This window comes from Kogia breviceps, chromosome 17, assembly GCF_026419965.1.
Source record: "Kogia breviceps isolate mKogBre1 chromosome 17, mKogBre1 haplotype 1, whole genome shotgun sequence".
NCBI lineage: Eukaryota > Metazoa > Chordata > Mammalia > Artiodactyla > Physeteridae > Kogia > Kogia breviceps.
In genome coordinates this window covers 58,396,668-58,420,366 of record NC_081326.1, presented here as the reverse complement: position 1 = coordinate 58,420,366, position 23,699 = coordinate 58,396,668, and the positions used below count along the sequence as shown (strand labels likewise).

The following is a 23,699-nucleotide window of genomic DNA, read 5'->3' as shown; positions in this document are numbered from 1 at the left end:
GCATTTCTCAGATTAGGGTTCAGTATGCCTGACCCCTGCTGCTTAGCATCAGGCAGTTCAGGACCAACAAAAATGAATCAGTGTCCCCCCACTGAGAAGCGACCAGTGGTCCTGTGGCGTACCCAGCTTGGCAATAAGGGCCATCATAGATGCAGTCTCTCTCTCTCTCTCTCTCTCGAGACTAGCTGTCCCTTCCCACCTGCATGTACTACTCTTCCTTTGCAATCAGAGTCCAATGACTATGACCAGTAATGGTCAACTGCATAGCATAATGTGGCTTAATTCATTCCACAAATACAGACGGAATGTATGCATGTTTGTATGTGCCAAGTGCTGCCCTAGGCAGTGCTGAACAAACAGCATCACTGCTATGACGAAGCTTTTGTCCTCTTCATGATCTGACCTCTGCTTACTTCTCCCTTCTCATCCATTCACCCTCCGTGTGCTCTGTTAACTTCCAGTACGGTAGAATAACCTACAGTCTCGTGAGCATCATTCATTATGGTCCCTGTGCCTAGCAAACCTGGACCTCCTTCTACCCATTTGCCTGCCTAGCTTCCAGCCACACATCAGGTCTCATTTCCTCCAGAAAATGGCCTCGCCCCTCCTCTGAGCTCACCAAAATGTGTCTTCTTGTCTTTCATCCAGACTTTAACCTTTTCAGTGGTAGCGACTGTGTCACTATGGTCCACATTCTCCCTGACACATAGTGGGCACTCAAGAAACATTGGTGGAATTAATCACTGAATTCATTTTTATCCTTAAATAAGATCCATATATACTCATTTGCCCTTCATTTAGTTTTTGTAAGACCCACAAGATAAGCTTTTAAAAGGAAGTAGAGGGCTTCCCTGGTGGCGCAGCAGTTGAGAGTCCGCCTGCCGATGCAGGGGACGCGGGTTCGTGCCCCGGTCCGGGAGGATCCCACGTGCCGCGGAGCGGCTGGGCCCGTGAGCCGTGGCCGCTGAGCCTGCGCATCCGGAGCCTGTGCTCCGCAACGGGAGAGGCCACAGCGGTGAGAGGCCCGTGTGCTGCAAAAAAAATAAAAGGAAGTAGAAAGATTGTGACATTTGTCACCTTATCACCCTAATTGTAGTGAGAATTAACACCCCTGTGTACTTTCTTATGAAAATCACCTCCTCTCCCTGTTATGCTTTTTAATAAGACTGGAACCCCTTGGCAAAATTAAATTGGAACTGTTAGAAATATTAGGTGGTTCTTTGTTGGAATCACTTCTAGAGAATTACCAAACCTGTGCTTTCCTTACAAGTACAAATTAAAATTTATTTTAAAAATAATAAGAAGAAACAGATTTACAACTATGAAAAATTGACATGCATGTAGATAAAAGTTCTAAGCCAGTGGGTAAAAATGAAAGAGTGTGTTTCGGTGGTGTGAATAAGGGTATATTTTCCTTGTTGCAAAATGTCCTTTAATATCTTATAATTATTTTTGATGGAACAGGTATTAAAAAGAAAAGCAATCTTCTTGAAAAAAGTACATTCCAGGAGGTTTTTGCTTTACTTGTCTGAGCGCAAGTGAATCAATTAAAAGTTTTCCCTGAGCAAACAAATATCTTTCCCATGCTTTTGTGTTGTAGAGACTATTCTTTTTTAATCTCAGGCTTTTCATCAGCAAGGTGTTCATTTACTTGTTCAACAGGTAAACATTAAATATCTACTATAAGTCAGGCACTCTAGTATGCACTTGTTTTCTCTGTATTAATAAAATGATTTGCAGTATATACACGTATCAAATCATCACGTTGTATACCTTGAACTTAGCCAATGCTATGTGTCATCTATATTTCAAAAAAGCTGGAAGAAAATACTGATGATGACAAATTTTTATAGCACTTTTCTACCTCCCTAAGCTCTTCCTTATACGTGAGAACTACTATCTTTCACAGTTCTATAAAGTAGGTAGGACATGTGTGTTAGAGAAACACTAGTTGCTGTAACAAATATATTCCAAAGAGTTAGTGGCTTAGTTCTCTCTTATTTAACAGTCCTGGCTGACGATTGCAAGTCAGGAAGTGTTTCTGTTCCACACAGTCATTTAGGGGCCCAGGCTGGCAGCAGTTCTGCTGTCTTTAAGATACCCTTTTTGATACTACTCCAGTCCTTTCCATTCCCACCTGGAAGTAAAGGGCCTTGAGCAAGAAACAGAGGTGACAGATATCACTTGTGCTTACATTCTGTTGGCAAGAGCTTAATCACATAACCACACCAGCCTCAAGGGTAGTTTGGAATTGTCATCTAGTCTTGTACTCAGAGTAAAGGGAAGAATGGATTTGGGGGCATAGTCTGTGCCACAGCAGATATTTTTAAATTGCCATTTGTTAGACGAAAAAACTAAGGCTCAGAGAGGTTGATGTGCTTTAAATCACCCAGTTAAGCATGAACTATCAGAACTAGGAATCTGGCTTCTGAATGCTAGATCAATATCTCTTTCATCACTTCACATTGCCTAAAATTAGAGTGATAGCAAAAGACTGGCTCGGTGAAAGAGTTGCCCATGGCTGTCCTGGGCACCAGCTTTATGAACGTGAACTATCCTAGCACAGCACAGAATTTGGTATTCTTCTCGTTTAATTTGGTTCAGCCTTGACCAGAGAGGGGATCTTCCTAGTGCTAGAAGAAAGACTAAATGCTGCCATGTAAACATTTTAATGCAAGTAATATGTCTGGCTTTCCACCAGCTCCAGGACAAGACTGAGAACAGACTAAAAAAAATACATACCCACATCAGAAACTGAAGCACAGTCCACAAGCATGAATATAGCTGGGGATCTCCTTTGTATCTTCAGTTGCTCCCTGTCTGATGGCTCATTAAATGAACGTTTATGGAGAGCTTATTATGTGGTAGGTACAGGGGCTAGAGAGAGGATCAAGAGAGATACAACTCCAGCCATCACGGAGCTCATTATAGACAACAGCTAACCAAAGCGGTTACAAATTGGGACAAAGGATGCTGAGAGACAGAGAAATGGTGGGAGTTCTATTTCAGAGATGGCTTCTGGAAAAACCTTTCAAAGGAGGTAACATTTAAACTGAATCCCAAAGGATGAGGAGTCGGTCATGCTGAGAACAGTGGAGAGAGCCTTCCAGACAGAAAAACAGTATATGCAGTGGTTCTGAGCAAGGAAGAATGTTACACGTTCAGAGAACTGAGGAAGTCCCTTTTGCCAAGGGATACTGAGTGAGCGGAAGGTGGTCGAGGTAATACTGGCCAGAGTGTTCTTACGTAATTCTCACAACAACCTGTGAGGTGGGTTACTAGTTATCATCCCCATTTTACAGATAAGGAAACTGAGGTATAAAGAAGTTAAATGGTTAAATAACTAGCGTAATGGCACACAGCTAATAAACAGGGGGCCAGGATTTAAACTCAAGGAGTCTAGTTCCAGAGTCCGTCCCTGCTTCACTGCATTACCCTGCCATACTGCCAGAGCAAGACTTAAAACCTTCCACTCTATCATAAACAAAATTTCTCTGCTTTAAAACAAAAATACCTCTCTTCCCTTAGTAAAAGGCTCTTAACCTGAGGTCTCTGGATCCCTCCCTCCTCCAAGGGAACCTTGGCTAGAATTCAGCAGGGCTGATGAAGTTGGAGATACATAATATATATTATTCTTATGTGGAATAAATATTATATATGAAATATATTTCAATCAAATAAAATTACACTTAATTTTATGCTGAATTCAGTATACGAATTACACTTAATTTTATTTTTACTGAAATGTAACATTGCTTTCTATTATGACTATAAGTACAAAAGCTCACTACTCTTAGCAGTTCTTGTGACGTTGTCACTAGAATCACAGGTAATCTTTAATCACCTAACAGTTTGTTGAAGATACCTTGAAATATCATTTGCATTCATCACCACTTTCAAATTATGGTAGTTATTATTCTTGCCAGTAAATCCTACCATTTAATGCATCGATAAAGAAACACCTGTAGGGCTTCCCTGGTGGCGCAGTGGTTGAGAATCCGCCTGCCGATGCAGGAGACACGGGTTCGTGCCCTGGTCCGGGAAGATCCCACATGCCGCGGAGCAACTAAGCCCGTGAGCCATGGCCGCTGGGCCTGTGCGTCCGGAGCCTGTGCTCCACAACGGGAGAGGCCACAACAGTGAGAGGCCCGCATACCGCAAAAAAAAAAAAAAAAAAAAAAAAAAGAAACACCTGTATGTTTCTATCATGAAACTTTAAGAACTTTTGGTATGTGTTTTTTAATATAACTTGACTGTTTTGTAATCTTACATATCTTACCTTTTGCATTTAAAAACATTCTTGAGAAGGACCATAGGCTTCACCAGGCTGCCAAAGGAGACTTTGGCACAAAAAAGGGAAGGACCCCTTCCCCTGACCCTTTCTGTGTTTAAACTTTTGCCCTCCTTCCCTACGTAACTAGATTTCTAGAACAGTCCATATGGATTGTACTTTCTCACGTCTCATTTGTTCCGCAGTCCACTGTTTTCTGGCTTTCGCACCCAACTTCTTTTCACAAGATGGTAACTCTAAGACCACTGGAGTCCTCTGAGGTTTAACAAATACTTTTCAGTATCTCTTTTCCCTGAACTCTGTAGATTTTTGCCGCTGTTGATCTCATTTTCCTTCAGGGGACACTGTCTTGTTTCAGCTTCAGGAAAATCACCCTTTTCTTTTCCTTGCCTACTTTGCAAGTGCCTTTACTGACTTCTCTGCTCGTCGCTCCTCGGAAAATAATGTTCCTAACGTTCTTCTTGGGAAACCACATCTACTCCTAAGACATCAACTGCCCCTGTACACTGATGATTCCAAGCCCAGCCACTTCTTCTAAGCTTCATTTCTGAGTTCCCAGCTGTCCAAAGATAATTTTCACCACCATAGCCCAGAGGTGCCTCAAACTCAGCACGTCAACAATGAACTCCTCTATTGCCTCCACCACCAGACCTGCTTTTTTCTCCTGCATCTGCATTTTGTTTATGGACGTCAGTCTCTTCTGATCACCCAAACTAAAGACCTTAGGGTTTCCCTCAATTGCTTCCCCTCCCTCACTCCTACTTCTACTGAACCAATAGTGCCTATCGGTCCATTATTGAGGAAGTCGGGTTGATATAGCCCAAGGATGATGTGTGCTACTGGAAGATAAATAAATGTTCTAGGTATAAGTTTTATGAGTATATTAATTTATGACCCCCTTGAAAATTATGCTGTGGTTTTTATTTTATTGAGATATAATTGACATACAACATTACATTCGTTTCAGGCATACAACATGAATAAATACATGTCTATATTGTGAAATGATCACCAAAGTCTGGTTAACATCTATCACCACACATAGTTACAATTTTTTTTCTCTTGCGATAAAAACTTGCAGGATTTGCTCTGTGACTTTTAACTGTCTTTACCAGGCCCACAACTTCTACCAGGAGTCTGATAGCTGAGTTATGACTTAAAATTCCCATGTTACTGGTTTTCTTCTCTTTCCCAGTGTGGAACGTGTTGAAGAAATAGGCCCGTTCTTCTGCCCAATGTCACATACCACTTCTTCCCTTGCTGACTAGGGCTTTCTGACCTTTTTCCAATGAGAACAGGGTGAGGAAGGCATGGTGGTTGGGAAAGTTCTTACGTGACAAATACTGTCATAAGCTGACCCTTGCTCTTGAGGGTTGACAAGTGTTTACTCTTTGATGGTTCTTCTGAGGACACCACCCTCCCACCCCCACCGATGGAGGTGGCTCATCTATGTTCCTTTGGATGAGAGCAAATGCATCTGTGTCCTTCGACGAGTTTATGTTTCTTCACCCCACAGGGGCTCAGCAGCACACCAGCTTCTTGGCTTGAGTTGTGTCTTCCCTTTTTAAGTGGCCTCTTGGAGGAGATCTGAGCTCCTCCACACCAGCTCTCTCTCTCAGGATGGCCCAGATCTGATCCAGGGGAAATGCTGATACAGTCCTTGCCCAGACAAATGAGGGAAGACTGTCTCTAGCATTAAAATCTTTTGTTTAGTCTGCCAGCAGAGCAGTTAGCACGCCGCAGGTTCTGGCTCTTTAGCTATCTCACTTTGTCCCGCAAGCTCCTAGAGACATATGTCAAGTTGTTTGAAAGTTCCTTGAAGCCTCCTCTCTAGACCTGGAATCAGAAAGCAGCCCCTCCTTTCTCTCTCCCCCAAGCAAACAGAGGCAAATTAGAATGTCAGGAACTCATGCCCCTCTTTTTTATAGAAAAACTCCTTCTAAAACTTTGTGATTGAAGTATACATATAGAAAAGACCATATACATTAACTGTACAGCTCACTGAATTTTCAAACATTGAACACGCCCATGAAACTAACACCCAGATCAAGAAAAAAACAGAAGCCTTCCCTATGCTCCCTTCCAATGGCTACCCCCTGCCCAAGGTGTCACACAATTCTCAATTCTAGTGGTAAAGAATAGCATCGTCTGTTTTTGTTCATCATATAAGTAGAATCATTCATTATGTACTCTTTGTGTGTGACTTCTTCATTCAACATCATACATGTGGATGATTCATCCGTTTTGTTGCCTGCAGTTTGAGACGGTTTATTCTCATTTCTCTAAATTGGTCAACGTGTGAACATATCACAATTTATTTCTGCGTTCTGCAGTTCATGAGTATTTGGGTAGTTTCCAGTTTGCGGCTACTCTGTAAAAAGTTCTGTTCTAGATTATATCAGACATATTTGGGTGAACAAAACTATACATTTCCATTGGCACATATTAGGAGTGGATTTGCTGAGTAGGGCAGGGTAGACTGTATTAGTTTGCTAGGGCTACCATAACAAGGTACCAAGTACACAACAGCACTTATTTTCTCACAGTTCTGGAAGCTAGAAGTCTGAGATCAAGGTGTCAGTAGTGTTGGTTTCTTCTGAGACCCCCTCCATGGCTTGGAGATGTCTGTCTTTTCCCTGTATTCTCTCACGGGCTTCCTTTTGTATGTCACTGTCCAGATTTTTCTCTCCTTATAAGGATAACAGTCATAATAGATTAGGGCCCACCCTAATGACCTCATTTTAACTAAATTACCTCTTTAAGCTCCCATCTCCAAATACGGTCACATTCCGACGTACTAAGGGTTAGGACTTCAGCATATGAATTTGGGGGTGGGGAATATAGTTCAGTCTGTACATATATGTTCAGCCTTAGTAGATTCTTCCAGTGTCTCAAAGTGGTTTTAATAAAAAACCCTCCCTCCAGGAGTGTGTAAGAGTTCTGGTTGTTCCATATCCTCACCAACACTTGATATTTTGTTTTAAAGAAATCTTTAAACATATGCTCCCAACCTTTATGTGCTCTTGGTACGACTGAGGGGTCAAGATAATGAAACCGGCTGCGCACCTCTTTTGCAAACCTTGCGTTGTATGTGCAAGGCTCGTGGCTTCTCCCTTTGGGATGTGGCATCTGTCATCTTCACAGAAAACTTCGTTCTCAGACCATGTTAACTAGATCTAGAATTTTTGCTTGCTTGTTTTTACATCCTTAGGCAGAAAGGTAAGTTGGCAATACCAGTGCCTTCATTTAATTTTTGAAATTTGACTGTCTCTCCCACACCTGCGCCAGCATTTTGAGAGTAACTCACACCAAAAAGAAGATGGTACCAGAAATCTCTAAGAAGTTAGATCTCTAGATTCTGATGTTGGGGCCGCAGCTCTCAGGGTGAACCCTGATAATAATACCTCTCAGGGGATGTTGGCTCACCTGGCGATGTCTTACAGCCCCAAGAGCGGTGGCTCTTCATTTGGGGCTGCAGCAATTTTCCCTTCCTCAGACCCTCCCCCATAGCTGGGCAGTGCACGTTCGCTTTTTCACCATCATCTCCAATGGGAGGCTTCTGGAAGGACTTTTCCTAACTTTCTGATGACATTTAACGTACATTGAGGTTCATTGCAAAATAACTATTTTAAAACATTTATCCAAATTCCCGAGGTGACACACCCAGTGAGAATCAGAGCTCACTTCCAAGACTGTGCTAATGTCAAAACTCCTGCTCTTCGTTAACTGGAATCACAGATGGACACAGAATTAGTGCAGGGAAACTTAGTTACCTTAGTTTGGTATTAAATGAAGTAATAATATTCCCCTATTACTACTGAGGAATCTTATCTTTTCTTGATTTGACTGAACCAAATTGGTAGGACACAACCACAGAAAGAAGTTAAAATTTGCAACCACAGAGAGTAGATTATATCACACAGTTATAATCTAATTGGCCCTCAAAACGAATTGGCCCTTTATCAAGAGCCACCGGTACAAAACCATTAATGGAGGTATTTAAGAGATTTCCTTCCTGTTACGTCTGCTGTGGATTTAAGGGAGATATTTTCTGTCAGAAACATCTACACCCCCAACTAGAAATTTATGTAGAACATAAATCACTTTATGCCCCTGTATTGACATACTAGTTCAAAACACTGCTGGCGTGCAGGTGAGGGAGCAGCAGGGAGGAAAATTAGATGATCTGCTGGTAATCTGCTAATTTACAAGTTGAGAGAGCGTATTCTGGCTTGACACCACTTATATTTCTCCACGTGGCCAAGCACAAAACAGCAGCTGAGGTGGTGGTTGTGGAATTCCTCCAAGATGGAAATGTGAGCCCAGCCCTTCTCTCCTCCTTTCCTGTAGGTACTGACCTGCAGAGACTCTGTCGGCAACTGGAAAGTGCCTTATGTTTATCAAGAAATTAATGAATTTATTCTTTTTTTTTAATAGAAATCATGTTATATTGGAACTATTGGGGATAGCAGACAGGATGTACAATAAGTGATTTCAAAGAGCAATATGGCTCCTCCAGGCAGAAGGCAGTGGCTGGGGGGTAGAGGTGAAGTAGAAAGATCAATTTACCTTTTTAAGGAACATCTCTAGCAACCTCATCTATTGCATTTTTTGCTAAGTCTGAAATATTCACCCCTGGTGTGTATGATTTGATGGGAAGAACAAATGCTCAAATTCGTAAAGATTTTCACTCCTGACACTAATTGAGTATTCTTGGTTTTGAATGTGGCTTATTTTTTACTACTATACGAATGAATACACTACACTCATGTGTGTGGATGTGTGTGTATGTATACATATAAAGAAAGGAAGGGAGGGAGGGAGGAAGGGAGGGAAAGAGGAAGAAAAGAAGGGATCCCATATTGGTGAATAATTCTGAATTTTTATTTGAAAGAGACTAAAGGTGAAGTTTCCTAAGTAGGTGGGTTTGTCGTTAATCTTGCTGAAATAAATATAAAAGAAAGTATAATTCCAGACATCTTCAAATGTCCCTATTCCAGCTCTCATGAGCCCCATTAACTTAAAATTGACAGGAACAGATAAAGGCTTGACATCTTCTATCCATTGTTCTCTGCATCTACTGCACTATTTTAATTCATACTTTCTATAGAATAAAATAAAATCTAAATGCCATTTTAAAAGGAAGATAGTGGGACTCTATTGCCAATGGAAACATGAAGAAATGAAATATACCAGCTTTCTTTTTTTTAACTTTTTATTTTGAAATAATTATCAATTCAGAGGAACTGGCAGAAAAATGTACAGGGAGGTTCTGTGTACCCTTTACCCAGCACCCCACAGTGCTAACACCTTGCAGAACTGTAATACAATATCAAAACTAGGAAACAGACATTGGTATTATATAATCCATTAGTTTTACAAGCACACAAGTGTGTGTGTGTGTGTGAGAGATTTTATCACAGGTGTGGCTTTGTGTTACCACTACTGCAATCAAGATACAGAGCTGTTGCATCAGCACAGGGTCCCCTGTGCTACACTTTTATAGCCACATCGACCCCCACTGCCCGACCCTAACCCCTGGCAATCCCTAATTTGTCCAACTTCTCTATAATTTGGTTCCCTCAAGAATGTCACTTACATGGAATCACAGAGTATATAACCTTTTGAGATGGGCGTTTTTTCTGACTCGTTGCCATGTATGAAGAGTTTGTTCTCTTTTATCACTGACTCATACACCGTGGATGGATGTCCCACAATTCGTTTAACTTTATAGTCAATGAAGGATATGTGGCTTGTTTCCAGTCTTGGGCTATTGCAAATATCGATAAAGCTGCTATGAACATTAGTGTACAGACTTCTGCACGAATAAACGTTTTCATTTTTCTGGGACAAACATCCAATAGCTTTCTTTTTTAAAAGAACATTGGTTCTCAAAAAAAGAAAATAAACAAATAATGAGAATTAAATGAGTTAATAGAGAATATTTAGCACACTGTTGGACTAGTAAAGTGCTTATTCATGTCAACATGCACTGAAATTTTTCTACTACGTAAACGGGCTCTATTCTAGACACAGAGGGTACAAAGATAAAAAGATACAGACCCTGCCCTCAACAAACTCACTCATCCTAATTAGAAAGAGAGGAAGGGTACCAGTTAGCAGCCTTAGGCTGGAAGAGGCAAGAAGACAGAATAGTTACAGGAACTTAGAAGGGGACAGTCATATGGCAAGAGCCACTGACAAGAGCTGTGGCCTTTGGTCAAAGGATGCAACCCTGGAGACCCGCAGTGAGGGAGGCTGGGAAATCAATACCCTGAACTCCCTCTCCTCCCTCCCCCTAGTCTTCTCCCAGCACTTCCCATTGGCAGGACCCAACCCGACTGGAAGCCGGAGGGCAGAGGGCCCTGTGATGCCATCCATGCTGGTCAGTGTCTAGGAGTACGGAGCATGATGGGGAAGGGTGCAGGGCAAAACTAGAGGAATCAGTAGACTAGATCCAACCCACACACGCACACCCAGCTTTGAATGCACTCTTTAACTTTAGGCAAGTTGCTTAACTTCTCTGCACCTCGGGTTGCTCACTGCAAAACAAGTGTCATAATGATAGTTATGCAGGTTATTGGAGCATACACCAGACGACGTCTCGAAAATGCCTGGCAGAGCTCCTGGACCGTGGTAGGCATCGTTGAATGTGCTCCAGCCCCACCCCCAGCGGATGACAGTTCTCTGCACTTGTGGCTGTTTTATAGTCTTCATGTATTTCCCAGGAGCATGGTCTCTCCTACTGTGGTCCATAGCCCATGTGCTTTAGAGACCCCTGGGGTCCCTTTCATCACGCAGGTTCGCGGCCCCCACCCCAGTCCAACTGAATCATGAGAAGAGAAGGACGGGTGTCTTCATTTCGGACAAGTTTTCCCCAAGTGATTTTCAGGCACAAGAAAGTTTGAGAACCACCATCCTAGAAGTCCCTATTTCTAATTGACGCCCACTTGGGTGAAGTAGAGGTGAGATTTATCTGTACTTGGCAGCCATTTGGTATAGTTCCAGCCCATCAGCTCTGGAAAGAGGGCTCTGAGACCAGGACACTAACAGTCTGTCTGGCAGTGTAAGGCCATGCTGATTCTCCATTTTGCTGCCTTTATTAATACCTGAGGAACAATGTTCCCAGGTTTTTAATTAAAACTTCTCTAACATCCAGACTCTAATCATTTTCTGGGTTGGATATGGGCTTGGTAAGTAGCTGTCTCTGACCCCTACCTTTCAGAGAAAATTTAATAAGCAAAGCAGAAGCTGTTAAAGGGAATAAAAAGCTTTGTGGTTGAGAAAAGGTCAATTCCGAGTATAAACAGGAAGAGGCCAAAACTTAGAATAAGACCAGAGGATCTAGGACCTTGCTTTAGTTTGTTAAGGAAAAGTATAAGGAAATTAATCAGCGGTCAGGGACAGACACTGAGCTCATGCCTTGGGTCTTGAATTGGTTAGATCTCAGATTGGCTGCGATAGAGAGATTGGAAAGAGCAGGAGCTTAGACAAGAGAGAATTTTATTTGCTTCTCATGTCAAACTAGAGGCAGGCAGAGCAGGCTTGGGATGGCGGTTTTTCTCCACAAAGTTCTCGAGGACTCAGGCTTCTATTGGCTCTTGGTCCCGCTCTCCCCCAAATGTGGCCCACGTCCTCATGTTCCAGGATAGAATGCCAGTGTCACATCCATGTTCCAAACCGCAGGAAAGGGGGAAGAAGGTACAAAGAGTATGCAGCAGCTGACTTCTAAAGAAGGTTTAGAATCTGCCACACAACACATCTGATTACATCAGTTTGGCCAGAACTCATTCACGTGGCCGCACCAAACTACAGGTCTAGCTTGGCAACTCTATACTACTAAATGGATGATACATAGAGGACAGCTAAGAGTCACTGCCATTGGTTCTGCATCCTGAGAAACTTTGGACCTTCTTTTCCCAATGGAATGGTTATCATTCAGGTTCCATACAGGAACCCAGAAACCACTCCTGGTATATTTAGAAGAGAAAACTTAAGACAGTTTGCAGCACAAGTGCAAAAATGAGACAACCCAGAGGTTAACAGCAGTGGGAAGCTTCTACCTTCCCTGGGGCTGGAGGGATAAACGAGGAGACAGAGTTTAGAAGTCAGGGTTGGTTGGCAGCACTTGGAAACCCAGTCGGCCATTCCGCTGGGAGCTAGAGCCCAGGAGATGCAGTCCCTGCCCCAGATGCCACCAGTAGCAAAGTGATCCAGGAAGAAATATGCTGGCCTTTCCCTTCTTCTGCCCCTCAGTCTCCTTCTAGTGCCTTACATTGGCTAGAACTGCCTGGAAGCCAGAGGGCAGGGACGTCTGAGAAATGTCGTTTCATGCAAACAGAGTAGGCAGAGGAAAGTATGGATCTGAAAGCAAACAGGTGACTAGAGCAGCACCAAATCAAGTTGTGGACCAGGATAAATTACTAATAATTGACACCTGGCTAGACGTTTTTTTCTGGATGAAAATTTTGCAAAACGAAAAGTGTCCTTCTGTTGAAAGCGGGGACTTAAACAGATCTTAGTACATCAGTGTTCACAACAGCATTGTTCACGATTGCCAAAAAGTGGAAGCAACCTAAGTGTGTATCAGCAGGTGAATGGGTAAACAGAATGTGGTATGTACATAAAACCGAATATTATTTAGTCATAAAAAGGGATGAATTTCTGATATATGATGAGCCTTGAAAACATTATACCAAGTGAAATAAACCAGACAGAAACGAACAAATGCTGTATTATTCCACTTATATGAGGTACCTAGAATAGGCAAATTCATGGTGACGAAAAGTAGATGTTACCTGCAGCTGGGAGTTGGAGGACAATGTAGCGTTACTGTTTCATGGGTACAAAGCTTCTATTTGGGATGATGAAAACGTTCTGGAAATGGATAGTGCTTGTGGTTCCACAACGTTGTAAATGTATTTAATGCCCTGAATTTTACATTGAAAAAGAATTAAAATAGTGAATTAAAAATTTAAGGTAAAGCATAAAAATAATGAGGATCCCTCTTCTTCCCAAGTGTATTTCCTGACTGCAGAACCCTTTATGTGGAAGGTATGCATGTTGGTAATCAAGCAATAGAAGCCCACTAATGGACAAAACAGGGGGGTCCAGAGACCAGGAAGACTTCAAAACCAAAATCAAAACTCTGTTTCCAAGATGTGTTGTGAAGTTTCAATAATACTTTCTTGGGGGGGGGAGAAATGTTATTTCCCCCTTTTCCTAACCTGAAATTGATATGGTCATTAAGAGTAAGCATAACCCAATGAAAAGGCCAAGGCAAAATCAGAGGTTTACAGAATTGGATGTCACCTCCCTCTCTCTCTCTCTCTCTCTCTCTCTCTCTCTCTCTCTCTCTCTCTCTCTCTCTCTCTCTCTCTCTCTGTGTGTGTGTGTGTGTGTGTGTGTGTGTGTGTGTGTGTGTGTGTAAATATATATATAGAGAGAGAGACAGAGAGACAGAGAGACAGAGACAGAGACAGAGACAGAAAGCGCATCTGAAGACTTGGAAATAGGTAATCTCACAAAGGAGTAGGAAAAGAAGTGAGAACCCAGAAAGCCTACAAGGGATTCTTTGAAGAAGGGAAATGAATGGGGGAGAAGTTCAGTTTCTGGGTTACCTGTTAACAAGGAGGGGGGTCAAGGGGTCAGGATATACCCCATAGTATATACATATTACTATGTCTAAAACAGCTCAGAAATGTCATCAAGAACAAGCACTGAAGATGGTTGTTGACTTTTGCACCCAGGAAGGTTATTGGCTGCTCAGTAAAGGCTGTTTCTGTGAATGGAAGGAGACTCTACACTGAAATGGGATGAGCAGAACAGTCCTTTCTGCATTTCTCCATTTGCTGGCTCAACAGAAGCAGTCAATAAACCCTATTCCCAGAACTATGCTGATAACATTGATGATGGAGGCACACAAATTAGGAGGTAAACAAAAAGCCGTGTACATTTCAAGCTCCATTAGAAACCCAGGCAGAAAAAAAAAACAAAAAACATCTGCCAAATAGAAAAGGTCAAAATTGGAAGGGAAAGAAACTTTCTTTTTGAGATCCTAAGAAGGTACTGCCAATGTCAAAGACATGAGAGGATTCTGTTTCCTTGTTGACTTTGTGAATCATAGAATTCTTGTAAAAACTCTCTTGTCAGTATCTCCTCGAATCAGATATGTGGGGTGATGGAGGATGAGCTGCATGTTCTTTCTCCTGGAAAAGGAAACCGTACGGTGTTTGGAGTAGAGCCACAAGATTCCATTCCAGAGCTGTCTTCTATTTTGTCCCTTACATGTAATTTTTTTTAAAGAACCTCCAATAATATTTATGGCTTTGGCATAATGCATACATAGTTTTCTTTTGAAGACTCCACAATATAAGTTGTCTCTGACATGGAATTGGCGTAATAGTCTTGTGTAAAAGACCTCGGGCCCTTTAATCCCTTCGTAAAATGTGTTGCATGCCCCAGATCAAGTCCAGGAAATGCACACATGTCTTTCTTTTAGTTGCTTATGTTGAGGGGGATGATATACAAATGAAAACAGATATTCCTCATAAGTTCTTTTTTATGTCATGGCAGTGCGCATTCTGGGTCTTTGATGATGGATGAGCCTTCATTTGTAAATTTAATGCCATATGTATTAACTTAGTTTCCTTCCAGACATTTTGTATTAGTGAGAGCATCACATATGGTTTTATAATACTCCAATACCAGATGCCTGGTTGTTCTTTGATTCAATATATGCAGGAAGAAAAGATGTAAAAGATGTATGGTTATGTATACCGTAACTTTTTGGCTAGGTAATCGGTCAGAAGTTCCATCCTACCTGGTGGCAAGGGATTGACCTAGCTGACTTCTCAGGCTTCCGTCTCTAGATGTTATGATCCTGTGGCATATTTTCCCAGAGGTATTAAATTTGAAGAGTCCATCACTAGACGCAATCAAATCCACCCTCCCTCCCCCAAAACCAAACCGGTATTTTTAGGTATGCATCCATATACACATATACGCATTTCAAGAACAAGAGAGTTCCCTTTGAGAATGGAAATATAGTCATTGATAAATTACATTACTAAACTCCAGGTATTAGTTACAGTGGAAAGTGAGAAATTGTAGGAAACTTTTAAAATCAGAACGTGGATTACGGCTTGAATTTAATTGTGTTGCTCAGGGTACTATGCAGGCTATCACTTGATTATATTCAATTTATCTCTTTTTATATACCACCACTTACTCTCCAAATGTTTCATACACGCTCGTGTTTTCTCCATCCCTCTCATAAGCTCTTTGAGATCAGAGCTAATGTTACACAGTAGAGACTCAATAAATACATTATAAATAAATAAAGGAGGCTACGGCGGGAGCTGGGCGGCGGCCGTGGGTGCTGCCGGAGGAGTCTGGCGGAGCCCAAGGCGGTGGCGCTATGGAGTCACTGGAATGGAAGTGTCCAAGTTGGAGAACTGTTACCTTGCAAGATGTGTGGAAGAACATCCTTTCCAGTGGCATTAAGAAAACAGGGACCTACTTGCCACTAAAAAATGGAAGACTTTTGATTCAAGCAGACAAAGAGCTGAAGGAATGGATATTCCAACAGTAAAGCCTCTTAAACCCAGGCCTGAACCACCAAAGGAGCCATCTAATTGGAGAAGAAAGCATGAAGAGTTCACTGCCACCATAAGAGCAGCTAAAGGCCTCGGTCAGGCCCTTAAAGAGGGTGGCAAACTTCCTCCCCTCCTTCACCTTCTTATGATCCTGATTATTTTCAGTGTCCATATTGCCAGAGGTGATTTAATGAAAATGCAGCTGATAGACATATAAATTTCTGTAAAGAACAGGCAGCACATATTAGTAATAAAGGCAAATTTTCTACTGATACCAAAGGAAACGTGACTTCTTGGACACAGTGTAAGCTTCCTGCCCTTAAAGAGTCCAGTTCTCCTTTAACTGCCTCATCAGGATCTTCACAATTACCACAGCCAAGTAGCACTGGCAAAACTGTTGTAGGTGTTCCTTCGGGTAAAGTGTCTTCAGTTAGCAGCTCTTTGGGAAACAAACTTTAGACCTTGTCTTCCTCCCATAAAGGGATGGCGGCCCCTCGCGTAGGTTAAGATGGACAAGCTAGGCCCTCCACTCCGAACTGGAAGACACGTGCAGAGGTTGCGTGACAGTGATGCGAAATCAGACAGTGCCATCAAAAGACACGAGTTATTCCCCATTTAGAAATCCTGCCTCAAGTGTGCTCGCAAGCAAAAGAAAATCATAAACTGAGAGCTACGTGGCCGGGGTCTACAAGTAATTTTATTGAACAAATAACACAAGAGCCTTCCTCGATTGGGGGCTACCCTTCCCCAAGCCATTCCTCACACGCTTAAAGCACAGAGTTTGCACAGTAAGGAATTCTTTTTAAAAGTCATTTCTATGTAGAAATCACACTGTACCCAACATCATGGACTAGACTATTTACAAGCGGTCACATTTTAAGTATTCCTTTATGATTGTTCTCTCCTTTCTGTCCCTACCCAGGGGCTCCAGGACTTTTCTCTTACTGATCCCGAAGGGATGGCTATGCTGTAGGGCAAGGGGTGGTGGGCTCCTCAGAGCTACTGGCAGCAGCCCTAGGGTGCTGTCCCTACCACAGGGTGGCAGATGCGTAAGGGCAAGGGGGCCTGGACACGGTCGGTGGGATGTGGCAACGCCCCATAGGCACAGGCATCCAGAGCCCTTACTGATCCCCATCCTGTGCCCCCTCAATTGGGGTGGGGGCCAACAGCTAGTTGCAGCGGGGAGGGATGAGCCCAGCCTGGGGTAGAGGGAGAAGCCTCCCACACCTATTAACAGCCAGCAAACTGTCCGTCCATCTGTGTATGGGGAGGGGAGAAACAGACAGGCAGGTAGGCGAGAAGAATCCGGCTTGTTCTGCCCCCAGCTTCAGTCCAACATTGGAGGAATTGAGGTAGCAAACGGCGGAAGTGCTCCAACGAGAAGGAAAAGAAGTTCCCACTGTGCACAGCTCCCGCACCCTGGGGCTGGAAGAAGGCAGACCTTGCTTGTAAAGTGCTGTAGCCTCCAGCAGCGCGGGGCCCTGGGCAAGCTTGCAAGAATGCAGGCCAGGCAAGGGCACAGGAGCCAGGCGTTCCTGACCAGCACATGCCCTGCCATGCTCCTCGGCGGGATTGCTGGGGACGGGGGAGGGGGGGGGCTGGGAACTCCGCCGTCAGCCCTTGCCAGCCACCAGCCAGCTCCTGTCCACAAACAAACCAACATCCAACCAGCACTGTAGGGTGGCCCTGCTCACCGTTGAAGGTTCCGGACCAGGGGAGATTATTCAGGGCTGTGGGCCCAGCCTAGGTTCCTCGATGGAAGCCACACCTGGAGCCTGGGGGGGTTCTTGCTGGGGCCAGGGGGTGTTTATACCTGCCACCCGCCAGGCTCACACCTCACAGAGGATCGCAGGGAAATCCACGTGGATGCGAGGGGGGTCCAGCTTCCGATGCCCTGAGGAATCAGGTTCCCATGCACCTGCCTCTGCTTGGCCCGCCTCTGCCCGTTCTTGGTGACCATTGTCTCCTCGTGGAACTCGTGAGCCAGATCCCCCATCCTCGGCATAGAACATGGAGCCGCGGCGGCGGGTGACTCCGAAGGGGGGCACGACCAAAGCTTGCTCAGCGACGGCCGCCTCCGGGCCGCCGCCGCCGCCCCCCACCGCCGAGGCGAAGGGCCGCAGGCCGCGAGCTTTGCGGCCGCAGGTGCCCATGTCCGGGCCGCCGGCACATGGCGGCCCCGCGGCAGCTTCGCTCTCGCAGGGCCGTGGGCGCCGCCTTCCCTGGGCTCCGCTGTCTCCCACAACATTTTTTTTTTTAATGAAAGAAGAATAGGAAAAGGGAAGACGAGAATTGAAAGATACAGTGGAAAAAGGAATGGGGTTAGTCTACAAAACGTGTGGCATGAGACCCTGTAGATGGACAAGCCCCGGGCCACAAAGTGGAGTTTGAACTTTGTTGTAGGAGCCGAAGTACAGGAGAGGATAGGAGTAGTTATGTGATGCATGATGTCTACAACAGAAAAATAAATCACTTTCTCTGTGAAAGTGCAGCTAGTTCTGAGGCCTCAAAAGTTCTCCATTGATTTCTCATAAGGAGACACCGGATAACTTAATTGTTAACTTCTTAATTAACATCGCTACTGAATCCATACTAAATATGGCAATGGATTTCATAGGGTGTTTTTTTTTTTTAAGATGCCCTCAATGCAGGCCTATAACATGACATCCTGTGATCCACCAAAACCAGTTGTGATGTGTTATGTGTAGCTATATATATTGTCCGCTTTTGTTGTAAGCATGTAACATGTACATATTCATTATTCAGATTTAATCCAGGGATAGATTTTCAAGCATCTAAGATGCTACCTCTCCATCCTGGTTGTCCATTAGAAAGAAGCATCTGTGGAGCTTTCTAAAAATGAACACGTCAGGGTCCCTCCCTGAGATTTTGATTTCTTTAGTTTGGAAAGTGGGATCTGGGCATCTGCCATTTGGAAAGTTCTAAGGGTAATGCCTATGCATTAACATGAGGATCCTAGAGGAACTGGTGAACTGCTGTCTTTTCAGCTAGATTCTTTAATAAATAATGGTTGTCTCAAAAATAAATAAATAAAAATTAAAAATAAATAAATAAAGGAGCAAAGGACTAGATGAACGTGGCTACAGATTCAAGATGCCACCATTTACATTACAAGGTATGACCTGAGAAATTTAACAACCGAGGATGTTCCCACTTCTTCCTTGGAGGTCATTCATTTTCCCCTCCTCTGGCTTCTGTGAATAAATATAGACGTTTAATTTTTCCCCCTTTGGTCCTTTGCCCTTTGAATCCACCCCAGCGAAAACGCCCAACGCTATGGCACTAGAAAATGTTGTGAAGAGCTTTACCATGTTCCAACATTTGTGTGTTTATATACTTATTTTATTCTTGGCCTTCATTCGAGCTTTTAAAAATTTTCTCAGTTTCCGCTGTCATTTTCTACATGTGTTGTCTTTGCCTTCTTTTTCACAGCTAAGGTACCTTTTTTTTTCTTCATAAATTTTATTTATTTATTTTTGTCTGCGTTGCATCTTCGTTGCTGCCCGCCAGCTTTCTCTAGTTGCGGTGAGTGGGGGCTACTCTTTGTTGTGGTGCGTGTCCTTCTCATTGCGGTGGCTTCTCTTGTTGCAGAGCAGGGCTCTAGGCACACGGGCTTCAGTAGTTGTGGCACAACGGCTCAGTAGTTGTGGCTCACGGGCTCTAGAGTTCAGGCTCAGTAGTTGTGGCGCACGGGCTTAGTTGCTCCGCAGCATGTGGGATCTTCCTGGACCAGAGATCGAACCCATGTCCCCTGCGTTGGCAGGCAGATTCTTAACCACTGTGCCACCAGGGAAGTCCCTAAGGTACCTATTTTAAATGAGATGCTCCTAAAATACAGGTCAAGGACTCCCTACCTGTAGAAAAATTCTCGAAGGATAACATAAGGAACTAGTGGCAATGGTATGTCTAGGCAGTGTAGAAACGTGGAGGAGAGTGTTTCCTTTTCATTCAGTAACCATCTGTTTGACTCATTTTTGTCCATGAGCATGCATTGCTTTTTTTTTTTTTTTTTTTTTTTTTTTTTTTTTGTGGTATGCGGGCCCCTCACTGTTGTGGCCTCTCCCGTTGCGGAGCACAGGCTCTGGACGCGCAGGCTCAGCGGCCATGGCTCACGGGCCCAGCCGCTCCGCGGCATGTGGGATCTTCCCGGACCGGGGCACGAACCCGTGTCCCCTGCATCGGCAGGCGGATTCTCAACCACTGCGCCACCAGGGAAGCCCTGCATTGCTTTTATAATTTATAAGCTGGTTAAAAGATAAAATATCTATACTCATCATGGCAATTCTAGCAGGTCTTAAAAGTTTTAATGAAATATGAATGCAGTTAGTTTATGCATATGTTTATTCTAAACAAATGAACAATCTCATTCATTGTTCTAAGATACCGCACTTAATGAATCCAGTATTCCACCTTTTGAAGCATCTTATAGGTATCTGAGATTAAATACTGGTCAGTGATTCATACTGGGATACGTTTATGGGTGGAAGATGACTGAGCTGCTTTTGTATCTGTAGCTTTCTGCTTTGACACACCCCCAGTGAGCATTTCAATAACACAGGAAGTGTTTCCGTCAGTTGGTAAAGAGAACCACTTCCATCACAGCTTGCCGTATTTTTATTCATTTTCTTCACTCGTGGCAGTGTTCACACTTGGAACCCGTTTCACATGCTAAGGGTCCTCCACCTCAATTACAGCTTTTTGCTAATTCTTCACATCCCATGGTCCCACCACATTTCACTCTTTGCATTTCCAAACTTTCTCTTTCTCTTCAAGCTTTTCATGTCATTTTCGTCCCAGGGTTTCATTCCCATGTCAGTAGATCTGATCCTGCCTCTAATTTGTCATTAGCATTTCTACTCCAGCTTGTTTGCTTTGAATTTCTGCAAATGGTTCAACCATTGTCAGGCATGTTTTAACCTTCAAGTAAATAAATGTCTGCCTAGAAGTGCATAAAGTTATTTGATTCCATAAAAGAATGCTCACAAACACATGCTGTTCTTCATAAACATTCTGTGTTACTGTATTAAGTTGATAATTGGTAAGATATGTTTAAATTTGCACATTGTAGAAACTGTTAGTTTAATTTCCAGCAGAGTAAGTGTATAAATGCTCAGAGTCATATACGATTCTATGAAGATGCACTGTTTATCTGTAATCTATAACATTTAAACATTAGCCAAAAAGGCTGAAAGCTAAGAGTTTTATAGTGTCCCGTCTTACATTTAGGTCTTTAATCCATTTTTAGTTTATTTTTGTGGATGGTGTTAGGGAGTGTTCTAACTTCATTCTTTTACGTGTAGCTGTCCAGTTTTCCTAACGCGTGTATGTGGAATCTAGAAAAATGGTACAGGTGAGCCTATATGCAGGGCAGGAATAGAGACGCAGACATAGAGAATGGTCGTGTGGAGACGGGGTGGCAGGGGAGGTGGGGTGAACTGGGAGACTGGGATTGACATATATACACGACCAGGTGTAAAACAGATAGCTAGTGGGAACCTGCTGTGTAGTACAGGGAGCTCAGCTCAGTGCTCTGTGGTGGCCTAGATGGGTGGGACAGGGGGTGTGAGAGGTCCAAGAGGGACGGGATATATGTGTGCATACAGCTGATTCACTTCGTTATACAACAGAAAGTAACACAGCATTGTAGAGCAACTATACCCCAATTTTAGAAAAATAAATGCATAGTAGGTAGTCAGAAAAAAGGCATGAAAGAGACTGGCTGCATGATCCCCTCCCCCAGTGATCTCCAACTTCATTGAGCATCAGAATCACCTGAAGAGCTGGTCGAAACACTGATCGCTGAACTACTGATTCAGTCCGTCTTCAGTGGAGCCTGTGAATTTTCCTTTCTAACAAAATCCCAGTTGATTCTGATTCTGTTGACCTGGGACCAGATGTTGAGAACCATCACTATCCCAGTTCTCCTCCTGAGCACACAGAAACGCTGCATTTCCCAGCTGTGCTTATACTTATGTTAAGACCAGATGACTAGGTCCAGCCCAATGGCATGTGTAGGCCACCTCCAAATTGGGCCACACAGCTCCCTGCATCGTTCTCCACTCTCTCTCGCCCCTTCCCTGGGCAACAGTGGAGACTATGTATTCAAGATGGTGGCCTGCCGAGATGGAGGGTCCCTAGATCTGTGAGTTTGTGATGGAGGAAAGCTGCGTCACTCACGTAAAGCTGTCATATGAAAGAAGAATAATCCTTTGTTATTTATATCAAGTCATTGAGTTTCAGGGCGGCATTGCCTAACTCACCCTGATACACATGACTTTCACGTGCTCATGAGATGAACCAGTTGCCCAGCTCTGAGGCAACTTTTACTATGCAAATTTGAGAGATTGAATCAATCTACCATCTACGCTTCCCCATCCAAAAAAAAAAATCTATTTAAATTGACATATATGTACTTAGCTTAGAGCCACATGTCTGTAGGCTACAAAGATATTGTTGCTAATCTTTCAGAACGTCTCCTAAAGCCACTTTGGTACATTTTGGGGTGATGATCTTTCATCTGAACTTTTCCAACTGCCGGCTCCTTGGACTCAATCAGTATTCTTACACTCTCAAAATGGTTCTACGCACACAGCCTTTACTTCATGTTAAACGAGACCAAGGCCCTTTTCCTCTCATTCAAAGCACATTACTGGACAGCTCTTCCTTGGCTGCCTCTGTTCCTCATCTACCTTGTTCTGCCAGTGAAGTCATCCCATAATTTCTTTTTTTTTTTCATGAAAACTTTCTTTTAATTAAAGAATAGTTGGTTTACAATGTTGTGTTAGTTTCAAGTGTACAGCTAAGTGATTCAGTGATATAGATATAGATATATAGAAGCACACACACATATACACGCCTATTCTTTTTGAGATTCCTTTCTCTTAAGGGTTATTACAAAATATTGAGTATAGTTCCCTGTGCTATACAGTGGGTCCTTGTTGGTTCTTTTATATATAGTAGTGTGTATACGTTAATCGCAAACTTCTAATTTTTCCCTCCCCCGCTTTCCCCTTTGGTAACCATAAGTTTGTTTTCTGTGTCTGTGGATCTATTTCTATTTTCTGTATACATTCATTTGTGTCATTTTTTAAAAATTAGATTCCACATATAAGCAATATCATATGATATTTGTCTTTTTCTCTCTGGCTTACTGACTTGACTGGGGCATATGTTCCCCTTAGGCATCTTCACAGTTAAGGTTGATGGGCCCTGAGTGACCCACCTCTTTCCTGGTGGTTATAAGCCTCGAGCCCCTCCCAGATGATCCTTGTTCCTTTACCCCATTGCTGGTGATACTTTGCTGAATCTGACCCACCCCTTTCTCTGGACTCTGATGTGCATGACCCCTTCCCGTCCCACCAACCTTGAAGAATTTGACCACTTGCCCACTTGGGTATCTGCCAGGCTCTGGTACCCCTTTTATTTGTCAGTTCTCCTGTCCAGACCTCCACACACAACGCACTCCATGACTGAAGTAGACTCTAGTCAAACTCTCTTCCTTTTTCATGCAAATGTTATATCATTGCCCCTATTAATGTCTCCTTCACACAGAAGTGAACCCAAAGCAAAGATTTTTCCCAGTTATACCTCATGAAAACTGCACTTCCCTCAACCCTTTCCTGGCATACTATCCCACACTACCTTACATGAAATCAAAGCCTCAAGATTACAGAATATAAAAGTTTCACCTTTTAAAATGGTGTTCAATGTTCTGTTGATAAGTAATCATACATTTATTGAAGAGAATTTGGAAATTCAGAAGAGTACCAGCCTCTATCTAAAGACAATTT

At 43.2% G+C, this 23,699-nt stretch overlaps 1 protein-coding gene and 2 pseudogenes across 5 annotated transcripts in view; 2 read left to right on the top strand and 1 right to left on the bottom strand.

The window, feature by feature from the left end:
* The window catches only part of SAMD12 (sterile alpha motif domain containing 12), a 460,454-nt gene that overhangs the window by 272,553 nt on the left and 164,202 nt on the right, over positions 1-23,699 (top strand). The gene's annotated exons all lie outside the window — the stretch shown is intronic.
* LOC131744189 (zinc finger C2HC domain-containing protein 1A-like) lies at positions 14,079-16,507 on the top strand (annotated as a pseudogene).
* LOC131744155 (tumor suppressor candidate 2 pseudogene) lies at positions 17,718-18,041 on the bottom strand (annotated as a pseudogene).